The sequence below is a fragment of the Cibotium barometz genome, unplaced genomic scaffold (genome assembly GCF_041138505.1).
Source record: "Cibotium barometz isolate CiBa-2024 unplaced genomic scaffold, ASM4113850v1 ctg539, whole genome shotgun sequence".
In the NCBI taxonomy this organism is placed as follows: domain Eukaryota; kingdom Viridiplantae; phylum Streptophyta; class Polypodiopsida; order Cyatheales; family Cibotiaceae; genus Cibotium; species Cibotium barometz.
Window position 1 is genome coordinate 109,999 of NW_028229454.1, and position 15,081 is coordinate 125,079.

General features: G+C 46.8%; 1 non-coding gene across 1 annotated transcript; it reads left to right on the forward strand.

Annotated features, from left to right (window-relative positions):
- The first annotated feature begins 11,249 nt into the window (after window positions 1-11,249).
- On the forward strand, window positions 11,250-11,323 carry TRNAR-UCU (transfer RNA arginine (anticodon UCU)). The gene has a single exon. It is a non-coding gene; the product is annotated as a tRNA-Arg (tRNA).
- The last annotated feature ends 3,758 nt before the right edge of the window (window positions 11,324-15,081 follow it).

A 15,081-nucleotide genomic window follows, 5' to 3' on the forward strand; every position in this document is an offset into this window, starting at 1 on the left:
CCTTGTATCTGTATACAGTTAGGCAGCCTAACCGCGGTATACTCTACGTTAGACGTTCTTTTAGCCACAGCTTTCTTAGAGTTTGTTCCACGGCGCGTGACCGAACGTACACTTGCCTTCTTTTTCCCGGGACCTAACAAGGGAAGTAAACCTGAAGTATTGCGGGAAACGGGGATGAAAAAGAGAACGGAATGGACGGAGTTTTTAGCACGTATGACCGTAACAGCAGAGACTGAAGCCATGCCCGGAAAAACATCAAGGAGTAGCATGGTTTTATTGTTTCTCTCTCCTATTCTATATTAGTGGCAGTTTGTCCCTGCGCAAGCCGGATTCGACCCCATCTGATTTGGCAATGACGAGATGTGGAAGCTCCTAGTGCACCTGGTATTCTTCACTACGAGATACGAGATCCCGTGCACCCGAAAATGGAATTGTGGAAACTTTGATTGCAAAAGATGGCTTCCTTCCACCTTTATTCGTTGGTCGCAACTTGTTATCGTTGGTCGAACGCTCTTGAGTCGTGGTTCCAGGGGATGCAGGGTCGAATGGTGGCGAAGCAGGGTCGAATGGTGGCACGGATCCTTCATTCGTATCTGCCGCGGAAACCTCAGAATAAATCTTTAAAACGATTGGACTCTTTAAGCGGTGATGAAACCATAAGAATAATCAACCGGATTCATAGCAACACCTCAAACACCTATTGGCCGGCATAGCGAAGTGCCGACCTATCGTGGCATCGTCGGCATTCATTATTAATCTGGCTTCTATTTGGCCAAGAATGGGCGTGATAGCAGAATAAGAAAAAAACACTACAGAAGCCATTTATCCAATAGTAACGTGCGGTGCCTCCACTGGTTAACATCCAATCCAACCTAGAAGTAAGCAATCGGCCAAAGGCAACCAAAACATTCTTTAGTAAATTAGTCAAGAACTTGAACTCCGTACTGCGGAAGTGTTAAGGAAAAGTGGGGCCAGTGATGACACAAAGACTGGTCCTGTAGCGGCCACTCCTCCTAATTTGTTGGGGATACTTCACAGAATGGCATAGATTGATAAGGGATACCATTCTAGTACAATATGAGCCAGAGTGAACATCGGATTCGCAGGCATATAATTGTCGGAGTATCCCAAGACATTAGGTGCATAGAAGAGCCGGATGGAGAAGAAGATGGCAAATGCTACCCGACCCACTAAATCTTTGGCGTAAAAATAGGGATGAAAAGCAATTTTATCCACAGAAGAATTTATACCCAATGGATTATTGAATCCGTATTGATACAACGCAGCCGGATAGATAGGACTAGCGCCTGCAATTACAAAAAGGAGTGAGTAATAAGGACTGGAGAAACGATTTGGGGTGGCATTGTCTACGGAGAAACCACCCCAAAGCCGAGTGACTATGGTGTCTCCTACTATAGATACGGCACTAGCTAAGCTGGTAGTTACTGTAGCTCCCCGAAAGCTCATTTAACCCCGAGAGGGTACATAGCCTATGAAAGCAGTAACGATCGTTGATAGGGGGGTGACCACTCCGAGACACCGAATGAATTCTCTGGGACTGGTATAGCTTCCATGATACGGACCGCGGAAAATATAAATATGAACTGCAGTGAGGAACATACTGGCCCCATTGGCATACATGTAACAAAGCAACCAGCCTCCCTTCACATCTCTCATAATGTGTTCTACGCTGTTGAAAGCCAGATCGACATGGGGTGTATGATGCATAGCTGAAAAGACGCCGGTAATGATCTAAATGACTGGACGAAGACCGGCTAACAGACCAAACCCCCACCGATAACTTATATTGCTCAGAATCAGATGATCTATCGAATGCTAGTTAAGTATAGAAAATAAAGGCTGTTTAAGAATTGAGAGTCACCTGGCCGTGATAGTAGTAGTAGTATTCGGTTCATCCTGGGTTTTTTTCTTCGCGTGCGGCCCCCGTTCATCACGCATCTGCCTCGTTGGAGCCTGACTCTTCAGTGTCGGTTACTCCCGATCCAGAGCGCCCTTCTTCCATTCGTGAAGAAATCCAATGGTCGAAATCCGTACAAACACCATCATAGACCGAAATCCAAACCAACCAATCTTGTTCGAGGATACTGCCCAGGGAAACGAAAAGGTCACTTCCGAATCGAAGATAATGAATGAAGGGAAGACCGAATAAGGTCATGTATCAAAACGACTTCTGGCATCACCAAGTAGGTCAGAACCGCGTTCGTGAGCTGACAATTTATCCGGATAAGCCGAACCTTTTGAAGCGAATGCGAAAGAAGCACCGATTAGGATCAGGGAGAGTAGCAAACTGATGACTAAGTAGAAAGAAATAGGGGCAAATTCGGAAATAGGAAGAAAAGTTTTTACGGAAAAGAACTCTAGTATGACTCTAGGGTAAGGAGCGATCGAACCTAGTGTAACGACCTGATGAAAAGCCATTAGACAGGGTAGAATGAAACACATGAGAAAGGGAAAAGAATTGATGAATCTAGAACAAAAAATTCCTTTCCTTTTTTACAGAATAAGAAGAAAATAAAAAAGTTTCTTCATGCGTTCCATTCCCGTGTGTTCGTGGGATTCCCTTCCTTTCTTGTATCCATAGCTTTTTGTTTTCCGATGAGATTCTTGCCGCACTCCGTTCGAAATGCGCAGCCTGCGGCCTAAGATTCGAATAGCACTTTCACTAGAAAAAGCAGCCCGGATTGCACGTTCTTTGGTCCCTCTTATGGTTACAAATTCATTCCACACTTTGTTGCTATTTCCACAGGTAACGTTAGACTAGGAACCCAGGGGATTCAAGTGATTCGAGACACCGGAGACCCTCCCTTCCGTTTCTGTTTACAATTATGGGGGCACAAGCTCCTTGTGCTTTGGGTGCAGTCGTACCCCGCGAAGACTTCCAAGTCCAAGTCCAAGCTGTAGTTTGCCTCTATCTTGTAGAAGGATTTCTACGGGGTTTATGTATCAAGCATCTGCGTCTGATATAAGCCCATCCCGGGTTTCTTCACAGTTAACTACTTTTCTTAACGTCAAAAAGATCTTTAACTTTAATAAGAGGGGAGGTGTTTTTGTCACCTTTAAACCATTCAAACTGGATAATATTGATAACTTTCATCGTCATTATCATAATGATAATGGGGACAATTCCTCATCTTCAACCACTCATCCCGATGCTCATTCCAAATTATTTAAACTATCTTGGGATAATTTCAAAGAGAAAATGAATATAGAAGAGGATACTTATTCTTATTCAGTAGAACAGGTTACTGTAGAAGAATCTCATATTATGGATCAATTCGAAGAAATAGCCGAATCTTTTAATACGGATCAATTCGAAGAAATAGCTGAATATGATAATACGGGTCAATTCAAAAGTTTTTTTGCAGAGCCTTTTGCCAAAGCCAAGGCGAACGCGCGAAACCCGTGCCGAAAGGCTTCCACAGGAAAGGCTTTTGGACCATCCTTCGCGTTCTTATCGAGATGGCAGACCTCGTGGCATGGTCCTGGGCGCCCACTTTCTTCGCTTCGCGAAGCGTTCCTGCGGGCAGTTCTTCTCCTTACACTGCAATTACGACCATTGAACAAACTTGGTTGACACACGTGGTCTATGCGCTGCTAATGTTGCAGCTTCTCAAGCATTTGACAAACTCACACCATCCGTTTCGGATGAGATCTATCCCGTCACCACACGAGCCATCCAACCTGTAGAATTTCCTTTTCCTTTTCCCATTCTCACTTCCGTGGGTTTACGGGTAATGGGAATATCTGCGAAGATTCTTACCCATATTCGACCATTTCTCTAGAAATGTCTGCTTGTAGCGCGACGCGCTGCTTCAATGGTTTAATATAGAATACGACCCGCTGAACAACTTTTAATGCCATATTCTCCGAAACTAAGTCATGTACCGTCCGTTCTGCAACCTTTACATTTGCCCTTTTAACATTTCCAAAACTTTGTACGTTTTGGATATAGCATCCGAATTGAGTCCCTTCTTGTTCTTTGAAACATGTTTGGAATACGGAATCCACACTTTGACTCCCGGGATCCCATAACGAGTGAATGTTTCTGCTCTTGCGTAATCAATATAATCAGAAGATACATGTAAGGATGTTGAACCATATTTCATACATTCAGTTTAAGCTATTTCTGCACCATTCGATCAACCTGGACAACAAATACGGATTCCCTTCACACATTCGCAGTTTTCAATCTATTAGGATATGGATGTACAAATTTATACAAATGATTTCTTTTTTTCTGGTCCCCAAGGTATCTCCTAAGCTATTGGAAAAGCACTTTAATGGGAAAAATCAGCTCTTACTGGCTTGATCAAGATATTAGTGCTTGTTTCACTAGATGAAAAAAGTTACATTTCAGGCCACCAAGGTTTAATCTTCTTCCGGCAACAATGACTGCATACTTTCTTAGTTCCCCTGAATCAGGCATTCGCTATGTACGAGCGTCAGCGGGCATCTCCTCCTGAAGAAGAGTAACTACTGCACGGATCCTTCTCTCTGGGTTTCGTACATTCGCGTCAGGCATCCCTATTATAGTGGTACCGACAGCACGGATTCCTAGCTTTCTCACGTAAGGCATTCCCTATATACAGACACAGTTTTCTCTCTGCAAACCTACCCCAGGCATTCCTCATTTTATCAGAGCGTCAGGCGGCATCCCTACCATAGGAAAAGGATAACAGAGAGGAAGAGAGAAGCAAAAGATTGTCATCAGTTATGTTAACCGTAGTGGGGTCAGAATGAATTTGGTTCTTCATACGAGGAAAGTGTTGCACGACCAGAGGCGTAATAGGTGCGGTTGCCAAGGGGCGGCGGGAGTTTTCGGAGGCCTTCTCGCGGTTTTCCACTAGTAATCCTCCCTCTTCTCTCCCTTTTCGTATTGCCCTGCGGTCCGTGAGATAGAGTCGGGAGTCCACCTGCGCCTAGTGAGAGGGGTCGGGCGGAGCCCCGCTTCATCGGCTTGACGAGGGCAAAGCACAGGAAAGGCGGCAGATTTTGTCGGGCCCGCATTTCCTATGTCCCATCCCCCTCCCGTAACTGGTGCAGGCTGCACAAGTGCTCTCCGAACCGGGCTGGATAGTCACCCATCCCATCACACGGCTCTCTAACTTGACGGATGAAAGGCCGGGTTCCCACCCGGAAATTACCCCTCTCCCCTCCGGCTCTCAGAGCGTGACAAGTGCGTAGGCTCCTTCCCTTCTACTTGGCATTCGCCAAGTGCTTCCCGGTTCCTAGGAGGGTAAGCAAGTGGTGTGGGCCCTCTGACTTCTTTCTAGGGCTTTCCCCCCATAAGATCTCACCGTTGTTTCCTACATGGCTTGTCCAATTGTTGATCGAACGCCCTGTGTTGGGATGTCATTCAGTGTTTTGTCCCCAGTAACATGGGTAACCTGCTCTATCCTTTCCTTTCCCTTCTGTGCAATGGGTGGGTCGAGGGAAGATCATTTGGCCCAATTAATCAAAACCCTCAGTAGGCATAGAGCGAGGCAGCGTGCGTTCGCGCTCCCCATTCGCAGAGCTTAAGTGCCAATGGTTAGCTGTCTAGGGTAGCCAGCCCCGAAAGGAACTTCGATTCGCCAAGCTTTGCCCTCATCTTAATACCGAAAGCAGGCTCGCTCTATGCTGTTGAGTTACCCCTTGAGGCCCGTAGACTTTTTGGTTCGAAATACGGGCCTTCGTTCGTTCCGCCAACAACAAAGTTCTTCGAACTTTAACCTCCTTGCCGCACATGCTTTGGTCCCCGCGTTCGTTACCGAGCAAGAGTAAGTGCAACGCCTTTGTACAGTACATAATTGAGCTTGTACAATGTTTTCATGCAGGAACTAGACCGGTCGCCCTCTCGATTAGCGTCGTCGACAGTGTCATCAACCAGGAAATGATGGTGGGCGTCATTAAACTGGAAAGAAGAATACATGAATGAATGTCCTTTTAGGGAAATGATGAATGATACACCTACCGAGACGAAGGTCAACTTTGCGATTTCTTCCTCTAGTTTTCCTCTTTCTTCCCCCAGTTTTCTCTCTTCCTCCTTTAGTTTTCTTTTTTTTTTCTCCGGACAAAATCCTGGGAAAAATTGAACGGAAAAGATATCTAGAATCTACATCCTAATACAACAATTTTCCATAACAGTAGATGGGGTCAAGAGTTACTCTGTCTGGCTGTGAGAAAAGCCGTGTGAAGGGCGGGCTTCCATTCACCAGCGCAGACTAAATCAAGTGCTCTTCGAACCGTGCAAGATGGTTGCCCATCACACAGCTCTTCAACCCAAGTTGCCTATATCGCGGTGGATCCCGGGTGAAGGGGACTTTCAAGAAGCGCTTGATCCTCTGCAAGCCCCCCACGCTGTGCACTTGCTTCTCTCCGCCGATCAAGCAGCGATGCTGCTCGATCCTGACGGTTCCGACACTCTGCCGAAAAGAAAGGAATGCCTTTCGAAAACGTGAAGCTTTTTCTCTAAAATGCCCACGTGCGCGCGCCACTCCGTGCGCTCTCCCAGTCAAACGTGGGTCGGAGGCTTGAAAAGAAAAAAACGCGTTTTCAGTCAAAGCCTTCGGCCTTGGCTCACTGAATCTCATAGAGTTTGAAGTGATTCCATCCGGGTGCCTGCTAATGACCGCGACAGCTTCAATCAGGCGGCTTGGGCTATCCACAGATTGAAGTCTTCCACGAGGTTTTCCCTTGTTTCAATGATGACTTAATCTCTGGCCGAAGGGCACAAGGTCGATCGGCATGTGTCAAAACGTAGCTGTTCAGTCTCATCCGAGAGTTGACCCGATATCTCTGTACTGCTTGAGTGTGCAATGTCCCTATTGGGTGGGTGCGTTGATTTAGGCTCCTCTCCTTCCACCTAAGCTGCGCTTCCCCATCGCGGGGTCCGCGATAGGTAGGCGGGTACTACGAGCCTTCTGCCCCACGCGTCCGCCCGCGGGTTAGATGCGTGGTTCACCGGTTCCACCGAATACTCTCACTTGTTGAAGCACAGTGCGCTTTAGGCCCAAGCCGCAGGGCTTCCCGAAGGGCTCGGGCCCCCCTTGTCCGGGTACATGCGCCAGCGATCAGCGCATGTACAGAGAAGGCGTGGTGTTGCCTTTCCCCCTGAAAAGCTAGGCTTGGTATCCCTCCCGCACCTCGCGTTCATGGTATCTACATTCAACTGTGCTTTAGAGACACGGTCGAAGTACGCCCAAGGATTGGTTAGGCTCAGTGTGCTCCTTTCACGACATGCTCTGGTCTCCTCCCTTCGTTCCCTGAGGTGCTTCTTGTCGCTGTGGTCCCCTAGCGTTAGAATAAGTTGTGTCCGTCTCGTTGCGGACATCTGCAATGCCCCGACCGACATGCGGCAGGCAATTCATTCGGTGACTCCGCGGTCGCCCTCACTAAACCGACTTGAATCTGAATGGTAGTTCGGATTAAGTCTGACTGAAATCGGATTTACCTTTCGTGCCGTATCCTATTACCGTACCTTCTATCTCGGCTTGATCTTGGTTGTTCTCGAGGCCTTTCATATGGAAGCAAACTCTCCAAATTTATGACCAACCTTTTCTTTTGTAACCTTCAAACGAATAAAAGATCGCCCATTATGAATTTATGCATAGCAACCATCAAATTTAGGCGAAATGAAAAATCTACATGACCAAATTCTCCCCCTGATCTTTTTCGTCTTTCTCGACAAGCAAGCATCAACAAAAGGGCCTTTCCATACAGATCATGCCATAAACTAATTTCTGCGTTTCCTCACTATTGCTCGAAATCCACATTTGGTGGGCTTTCCCCAAGGTGACACCGAAGGTCTACCTCCTTTCGTGCGTCCTTCGCCTCCTCCATAAGAATAATCAACCGGATTCATAGCAACACCTCAAACAATGGGGCGTCTGCCTAACCACCGGCTTTGCCCTGCTCTGCCAAGCTTACGTATGCCATGGTTGGGATTAGACACTATACCGATAGTAGCTCGGCATCAGAAATCTATAGGTTTGTGAACACCTAGGAGTGACCGCGCAATACATTATGTATTCTCTTTCTCAATTGTTTTAGCTTTGACCCCTGCAGCTCAAGTTGACCCTGCGCCTTAACCTGGCTTCCATTCGGTATTATGTACCCATGCGCCCCTAGCTATATGGGCTGATGGTATGCGATTTCCCACCATTTAAAAATACGAATCAGGTACGTATTTTTTATCGCTATAAGGGTCGGCGTAGTCTCCTCCAGGGCGTAGCCAGGAACCACTCTAACGGCTCCCCCATGGGAGCTTCTCTTCTAACCACTTTCAGCCTTCATTCGCTGTGTTGAACGAGGTTGAAGGTTTAGACCAATCATAATTCATCGCCATCCTGCCTGCTTCCAATTAATAACTAGCTAATATATGAGTGTTAGCCTAAGCCGCACCATTACTGCTGGGGCTTGGCTTCCGAACCGTGCATGAGCTATAGGCCTCACACGGCTCTTCCTAAGAGCTTAAATCCTCACTGGCTCTGCAATCCCTGATCAGAGAGCCTGAACATTCGGTCGAGGCCTTGGGCCGGGAATAATACGCTAGAATTCCCGTTCTGCCCGCATCTCCAGCCATTCGTGGCTAAGGTCCTAAGTCTTCGAGTCAGCCTATTCTTTTTGAAGAATCCCGCTGCACTCACGGGCATATGGCCTGGCAGGCCTTCCGTTTCCGGAGCTTCATGGGCGTTGCCCCGTTCCTCAATCAGATGTTTGGATGTGAGCTATACTCCGCGAGAAGCTCCACGAGCGTATGGCCTTGCCAATTGACCCCTCTTCTCGTACGACTGGGAACGCTGCTCAGTGACAACCTCTCAATCGTCACCGCCTTGGCCTCTCTTGCTACCACGATAACAGGCCTTCGGTGTGGTCAGCACCGATCGTGTTTGGGCCACGAAGCTTACACTCATTCACATTGGTTCATCCTGCTACGGCCCGGGCCTTTCGCTCTTGCAACTTCGAAGGTGGCCATTCTTTCATCAAGGCCTGGAAGTCAGCCGTGCATCTCAGCCACTGGCGGGACTGGATACCCGCATCTGATCAAAGTTCTCGTTGCCTATGAGAGCAACGTGGGTCGCTTCGCGAAAGACATTGCTTAGGACCAACGGGTCACACGGAAGGTGTACGATCTACTTTGCACGCCTTATCTCTCGGCCTTTCATCTGCCCCCGGCCGTCCCTCAAAGCTATGCTTAGGTTCGAGAATCCTCTTTTCGTTTTACCGAAAACTCTCCAGCGCTTTACGTTTGATTCTCTGCGCCCAGAGAACGCTATGCGTTCTCCACCTTCGCGGCGCCCTCGCTTTAGAAAGCGCTTTGCACTTTTCAGAGCGTGGCACTCCTTCAATCCATCGTACTGAAGCAATCCGGAAGGAACAATTTAGGTCATATTCGATCCTTTCCACAATGCCCAAAGACGAAGCGCTTCATTTCCAATCAATTCTTCACTACAATCGCTTCGATCCACCTCCCCAGTGAAAAACCGTGATACGCCCTGATGGATTCCTCCCGGCGGACCTCTTGTTACTACTGGTCAACCTTCTTAGTGCTTTTTCTTTCCAGTAACCTCTCATGGATTCTTTGGTTTCTTCCCTTCACTCAAAGCATCCGTGACATCGGAAAAAGGTGGTACCATGGGATGGGTACACCCCAGTGTCAACGTCATCAATCATATATACGATGATTGATCGCTTCGCGCATGGGATATACCATATAGCTGATGTTACCCATGAGTGGGCAGTGGGCTGGCGTGGTTAAGTGGGCCTTCGGCCCGTGGTTGGTTTTTTCCCCTTCCTTCTAATCAACTATATAGGTGCTGTGATCCCGTATGAAAGCTAGGCACACTGCATCATGTTCGTGCATGTGGCCACTATTCCATACGATCCAAGGTGTTGCCTGTTCGAAGCTTAGCATAAACTAAACAAGAGCGAATTTCAACAGAATTCTGCACAGCCAAACAGATAGTGCGATCCTGTCCCTTTGCATGCATAACAATACGGCATGGTGGAAAGGGTAGCTATCATCCTCTCTCTTTCCGGTCGAGTGTCCCCCGCCGAGTGGGGGACGGGGGAAGCGCTATGCGCTTTTCTGTCCTCTTAGGGGTAGCGCATGGCGCTTCCCTGTTATGCTTTCGATTTGATCTCACTACGTCCGGATTTGTTTGTGCAAACGCTTAGAGGTGTAATTCCGTATTTTTCTAAAGAAAGACCTGATTTCCAATTTGACTAGGGTTTGACAATTAACTCTAAACCAGTTTGATAATGAAATAGAATTTTCAATTAAACTCCGAGTGGGTGGTGGAATTTCAACCGAAGCAACTTTTCGCGCAATTTATGTGTTTCCGTTTCTATGACCGGCAATTATTTATGTATTCCCATTTCAAATTGTTCTCTAGACTTCTTATCAATATGGAGTAATCACAACACTGTATACGAGATTCATTTTCTAGGCAACCCAATCTAGCATGTGTTATGCGGATGCCCCGTCGGTGGTTTCTCGAGAGATTTAATCATAATGCATACCTTGGCAGTCGTTCCGAAGTAAAGGGTGGTTTCCTCTTTTTGTTGATTATGCCACTATCATTAGTTTCTTCTTTCTCGTATCCATAACCTTTTTCCTTCCGAAAGCTGGCAAATCGGAGTCTTTTTCGGGTGACCATGCCCTATTCAACGTGTTGCCAGATAGACGCGGATATGCTCCCTGCCTGCTATAGGCACATCATGGTCAGGCCCGAGTGCCACTTCTCCCTCCTTTCGTTTACAGAGAGCGGATTACCTATCTATTGGGGACGGAAGACTGAACGACATCCCGGCAAAAAACGTGGGACCTTTCAACTCTTATCTTATTATGGTCCCAACCATCCGCAGGTAACACCGGCGAGATCTTCTAGGGAGGAAAGCCCCGGAGAGAAGTCAGAGGGCCCATACCACCTGCCTACCTTTTAGGAACCGGGAAGCACTTGGCGAATGCCAAGTAGAAGGGAAGGAGCCTATGCATTTGTCATGCCCTTCGAAACAGAATAACTTTAAGGCAAGCAAGTTTTACCTGACTACACTGAAAAGCAAGCCATTTTCCTCTCTGCAAACTCCAGGAGGGAGTGGACCCCGGGGAAGGAAGGGCCACGGGGGGAACTTGTGAGGGAGTTTCCACCCTCCTTTCGGTCATTATCGCCACGTTGACCACACTGAAAAACCCATAACTTTCGGTTCTATCATTCTCTCTCTACTAGAAGTGTTTGTAATGCACAGCATCCTTAGCTCAGTCGGATAGAGCAACAACCTTCTAAGTTGAAGGTCACAGGTTCAAGTCCTGTAGGATGCGGAAAGTGCACATTAGATCATATACCTACGGGAATGCTTTGCCCTTGTTCAGGGCTTAGGGTTCTTCCTTTCAACCGAACCTGCATCATGCTTCGGTCACTTTTCGCTATAGTGGTATATGGGGTTACTCGCCCTCCCTTCACTTCTTAAACAGCCATGATTACCAAGAACCAATGCTCAGCGCATTTTTATGAAACGAAGAAAGACTTTTTCTTACGGATCTGGTCAAATATTTGACATTTTCTATGATTCTCTCTCTTTCAGGTATTCGGGGAATTCTCTCGAATAGAAGAAATATTACTATTATGCCGACGCTAATTGAGTCAATGCCATTGGCTGTCAATTTGAACTTTCCGGTATTTTCTGTCTATTCGGATGATATGATGGGTTAATCATTCGCTTCACTAGTGTTAACGGTGGCAGTTGCGGAATCCGCAATTGGGCTGGCCATTCCGGTGGTAACTTTTCGAACTCGCGGGACCATTGCCGTGGAATTTCCTAATCGCATGAAGGGTCGAGCGCCATTAAACTCGTTGCACTTCGCTTTTCCTTCTTGAATACGAAGTATACTTTGGCATTAAGGGAGGTACGATTCGAATCTCTCTTTCGAAATTCAGCGGATTTACTGAAATCAAACGCTTTTTTCATTCGGCCACTTCCCGCTTCGACTTTCTGAGCCAAGATTAGGGTTTATTTTGATACATGAACCCGTCAAACCATATTACTGATCGATAGATCGGAAAATGTGGTTGGGGCTTGAGATCGGATCAGCAGCTAGAAGAGGATCTCGAAATGGTGGGAGGAACACATTTCCTGGGCGTGCGTGCTCAGGGAGTTGAAGAGAGATAGTCCATCAGGCTGTTCTGTTCGCAAGGGCCAGCTCGATTCTCTTCCCCAGGGATCCGGATGAGGTAGCCCCGGGAGAGCCGCCGACTCCAACTATCGTCCATGTACGACCCATAATGGATCTAACCAACCACCCATCCCACCCCGCCCTACACGACAGCTCATCTTTGTCCCAGTAGAGTCTCTCAGTGGCATGTTTCGGTCCTCCTCCCCATTCTTGGGGAAGAGTTAGCCATCGGGGAGATACTATCATTACCGCCTAAACAATTAGGCACCCAACCCGTAAGCGCAACGACCCACTTGCAAGGGCGGCGCTCTACCAACTGAGCTATATCCCCTGTGCTCGGGCCAAGTAAAGCATACGTGAACTGATCAGATGCTTCTCCCGATTCCCCTTGGCGCAGCTGGGCCATCCTGGACTTGAACCAGAGACCTCGCCCGTGAAGTGAATAATCGCACCTACACCATTCCTATTATTATCTCATCAGAATGGAGAATTAATAGATTCTTTCTCAGAAGCGACTCATCCTTTCCGGACGCAGCATACAACTCTCTGTCGTACTGCGCTCTCCAAGTGTGCTTGTTCCCCTTTCCCCTCCCTCGCTAACGGCGAGTTTCTGAAAAGAGACTTCGATGGAAGAGAGGGAGGCGTTGAGAGACCTTCTTAGCTCAACCCTGTACACTCTAGGATCCTTCTTCGGACCTGCTCCTATCATTGAAGGATGAACAGAGGCATTTCATTACATAGAATTAGAGGCTATTTGGAATACCTTTCCCTAGAGAAGCGGCCCGAAATCGACATTCTGTTATGGGCTTTCCCCAAGCCAAGGTGACTCCCTCGTAAAAGCCTCATTGGAAGAGCTATTCCCGTCGTTGTACCGCCATACGGAGGTTGACATATGGGAAGAGCTATTCCTGTCATTGTACCGCTCTACAGAGGTTGATACAAGGGAAAAGCGGTAGATCAAGAAGACGGCTAAGTGCGTGCAATCTGAGGCAACCACCAGAAATGACCCCTTATCTGCCCGAGGAGTTATCGTGGGCATGACAGCCCTATCTGCCAGGGTTTCTATTTTATTTAGGCATGACAGCCCTATCTGCCAGGGTTTCTATTTAGGCATGACATCCCGATCTGTCCGGGGCTATTTTTAGGCATGAACACCCTTTCTGTCTGGGTATTTATTTAGGCATGAAAGCCGTATAAGGTATATATTTTAAAACACGATGCACTTCAATCATGATAAATCTTTCACACTGCTACAATTACCGTTTTTATTCTAATGCTACGATGATTCAACATTCTCACGTTAGTTGCCTATTGTTTTCACCGCCTCATTCTATGCGTAACCATAAGCGAAAGGGAGTTATATCCAATTTAATGTTTCGGAGACCCTCTACATCTATATTGGTTTATTCGCACATTCAGTTTTGCCGGGGCTTAAGCAGCAAATCCTACGCATTGAATTTCAATCACGAAGCACCCATTTCTTCATTAAAGCAAATGATTGGTGCTGGAATACTGGAATACGATTATCCAGTCAATTGGACTAAACCTCTGATATTGAAAATCCTTCATCCCCGGATAAGTTTGTGCCTACGCCTTCGGAGAATGTTTCTTTGCCAGAATCTGCTGAGGGCAAATCGCCTTCAGCCCCCAATGCAGAGAGTAAAGATCAGCTTGTGTCGCCATCAAGCACGCAATCAAACACGCCATCAGACCCCCCACAGGATCTACCGGTTTTGTTGCCATCAGACCCTCCTCTTCAACAGGACCTACCGTCGAAGTTGCCATCGTTTGACCTACCATCAAAGTCACAAGCAGACCATCCTCATCTTAACGGTCAACAATCGGACCCTTCAGAACTACCATCAAGTTCAAGTATGCTGACTAGTTTCAAGAATATTATGGATAATCCCAACAGAAAGGTATTGATATTACTGGCTAGCCTATCCCCTATAGGAATACTGTGTAGTATTATGCCATTAAATTCACAATTCATTATAGACGGATCCAGATTACTGGATAAAATAACAACATCGAATAATAGCTACAAATTGGTGTTACTAAGCTACTACGCGGTATTAGCATCAGCGTATGCATTGAATTACAGAAAGATGAAGAATCCTTTGGAGATAGCCAAATTGTTTCTACAGGTGATGATAACATTCCCTTTAATCCTTTTCCTTAGCGAGGTTAGGTTAGACTCAGATAAGACTAATCCGAATAATCAGCTCGACGATGAGAGAACCTCGCAGGACTCTGCTGATACTGATAAGTCAGACGTGCCCTTGACACCATCTAATGATAATGCCGCATGGTATTCTAGCAAAAAGTTATGGGGTTGCGTTATGATTGTAGGACTAGCGGGGCTAGCAATATTGTACTATCTAAAAGGATTCTCGCCCATATCTCCAGACGATATGAATTCGTTTAATGCTACGTTGTCTGAAGGGATTAGAAACGTCAACTCCGAACATACTTCCTTCAGAGATAATCTATTAGCACATATTAATACCTTAACATTTAGGTCTGAGGTCCAAAATAGCTCTGCGGAGGGAATTCTTTTAGATCTTGTAGAAGCGGGGAATGCAGCCCGGCAGCAGCTGGAACAAACGGGAGAAGTTACACGTGAACTAATGCAAATGCATAGTAGAGTTGATCAGATGGATAGTAGGATGACGGCCATGTTAAAGGGTCTAGTTTACCTTATCACTCTACAGTGGGTATTTCGTCAGAGTCATAGTCAGAATTCAGCACCTGCTGATGGATCTTCAGCACCTGCTGCTGGATCTGAGGTTCTGCCTAATGAAAGGTCTACTCAAACTCCTCTATTGGAAACTACCCCAGCATCAACTCAAATTGTAGTGGAAACAACTTCAATATCTACTCAGACCGATGATACGGACTCGGAT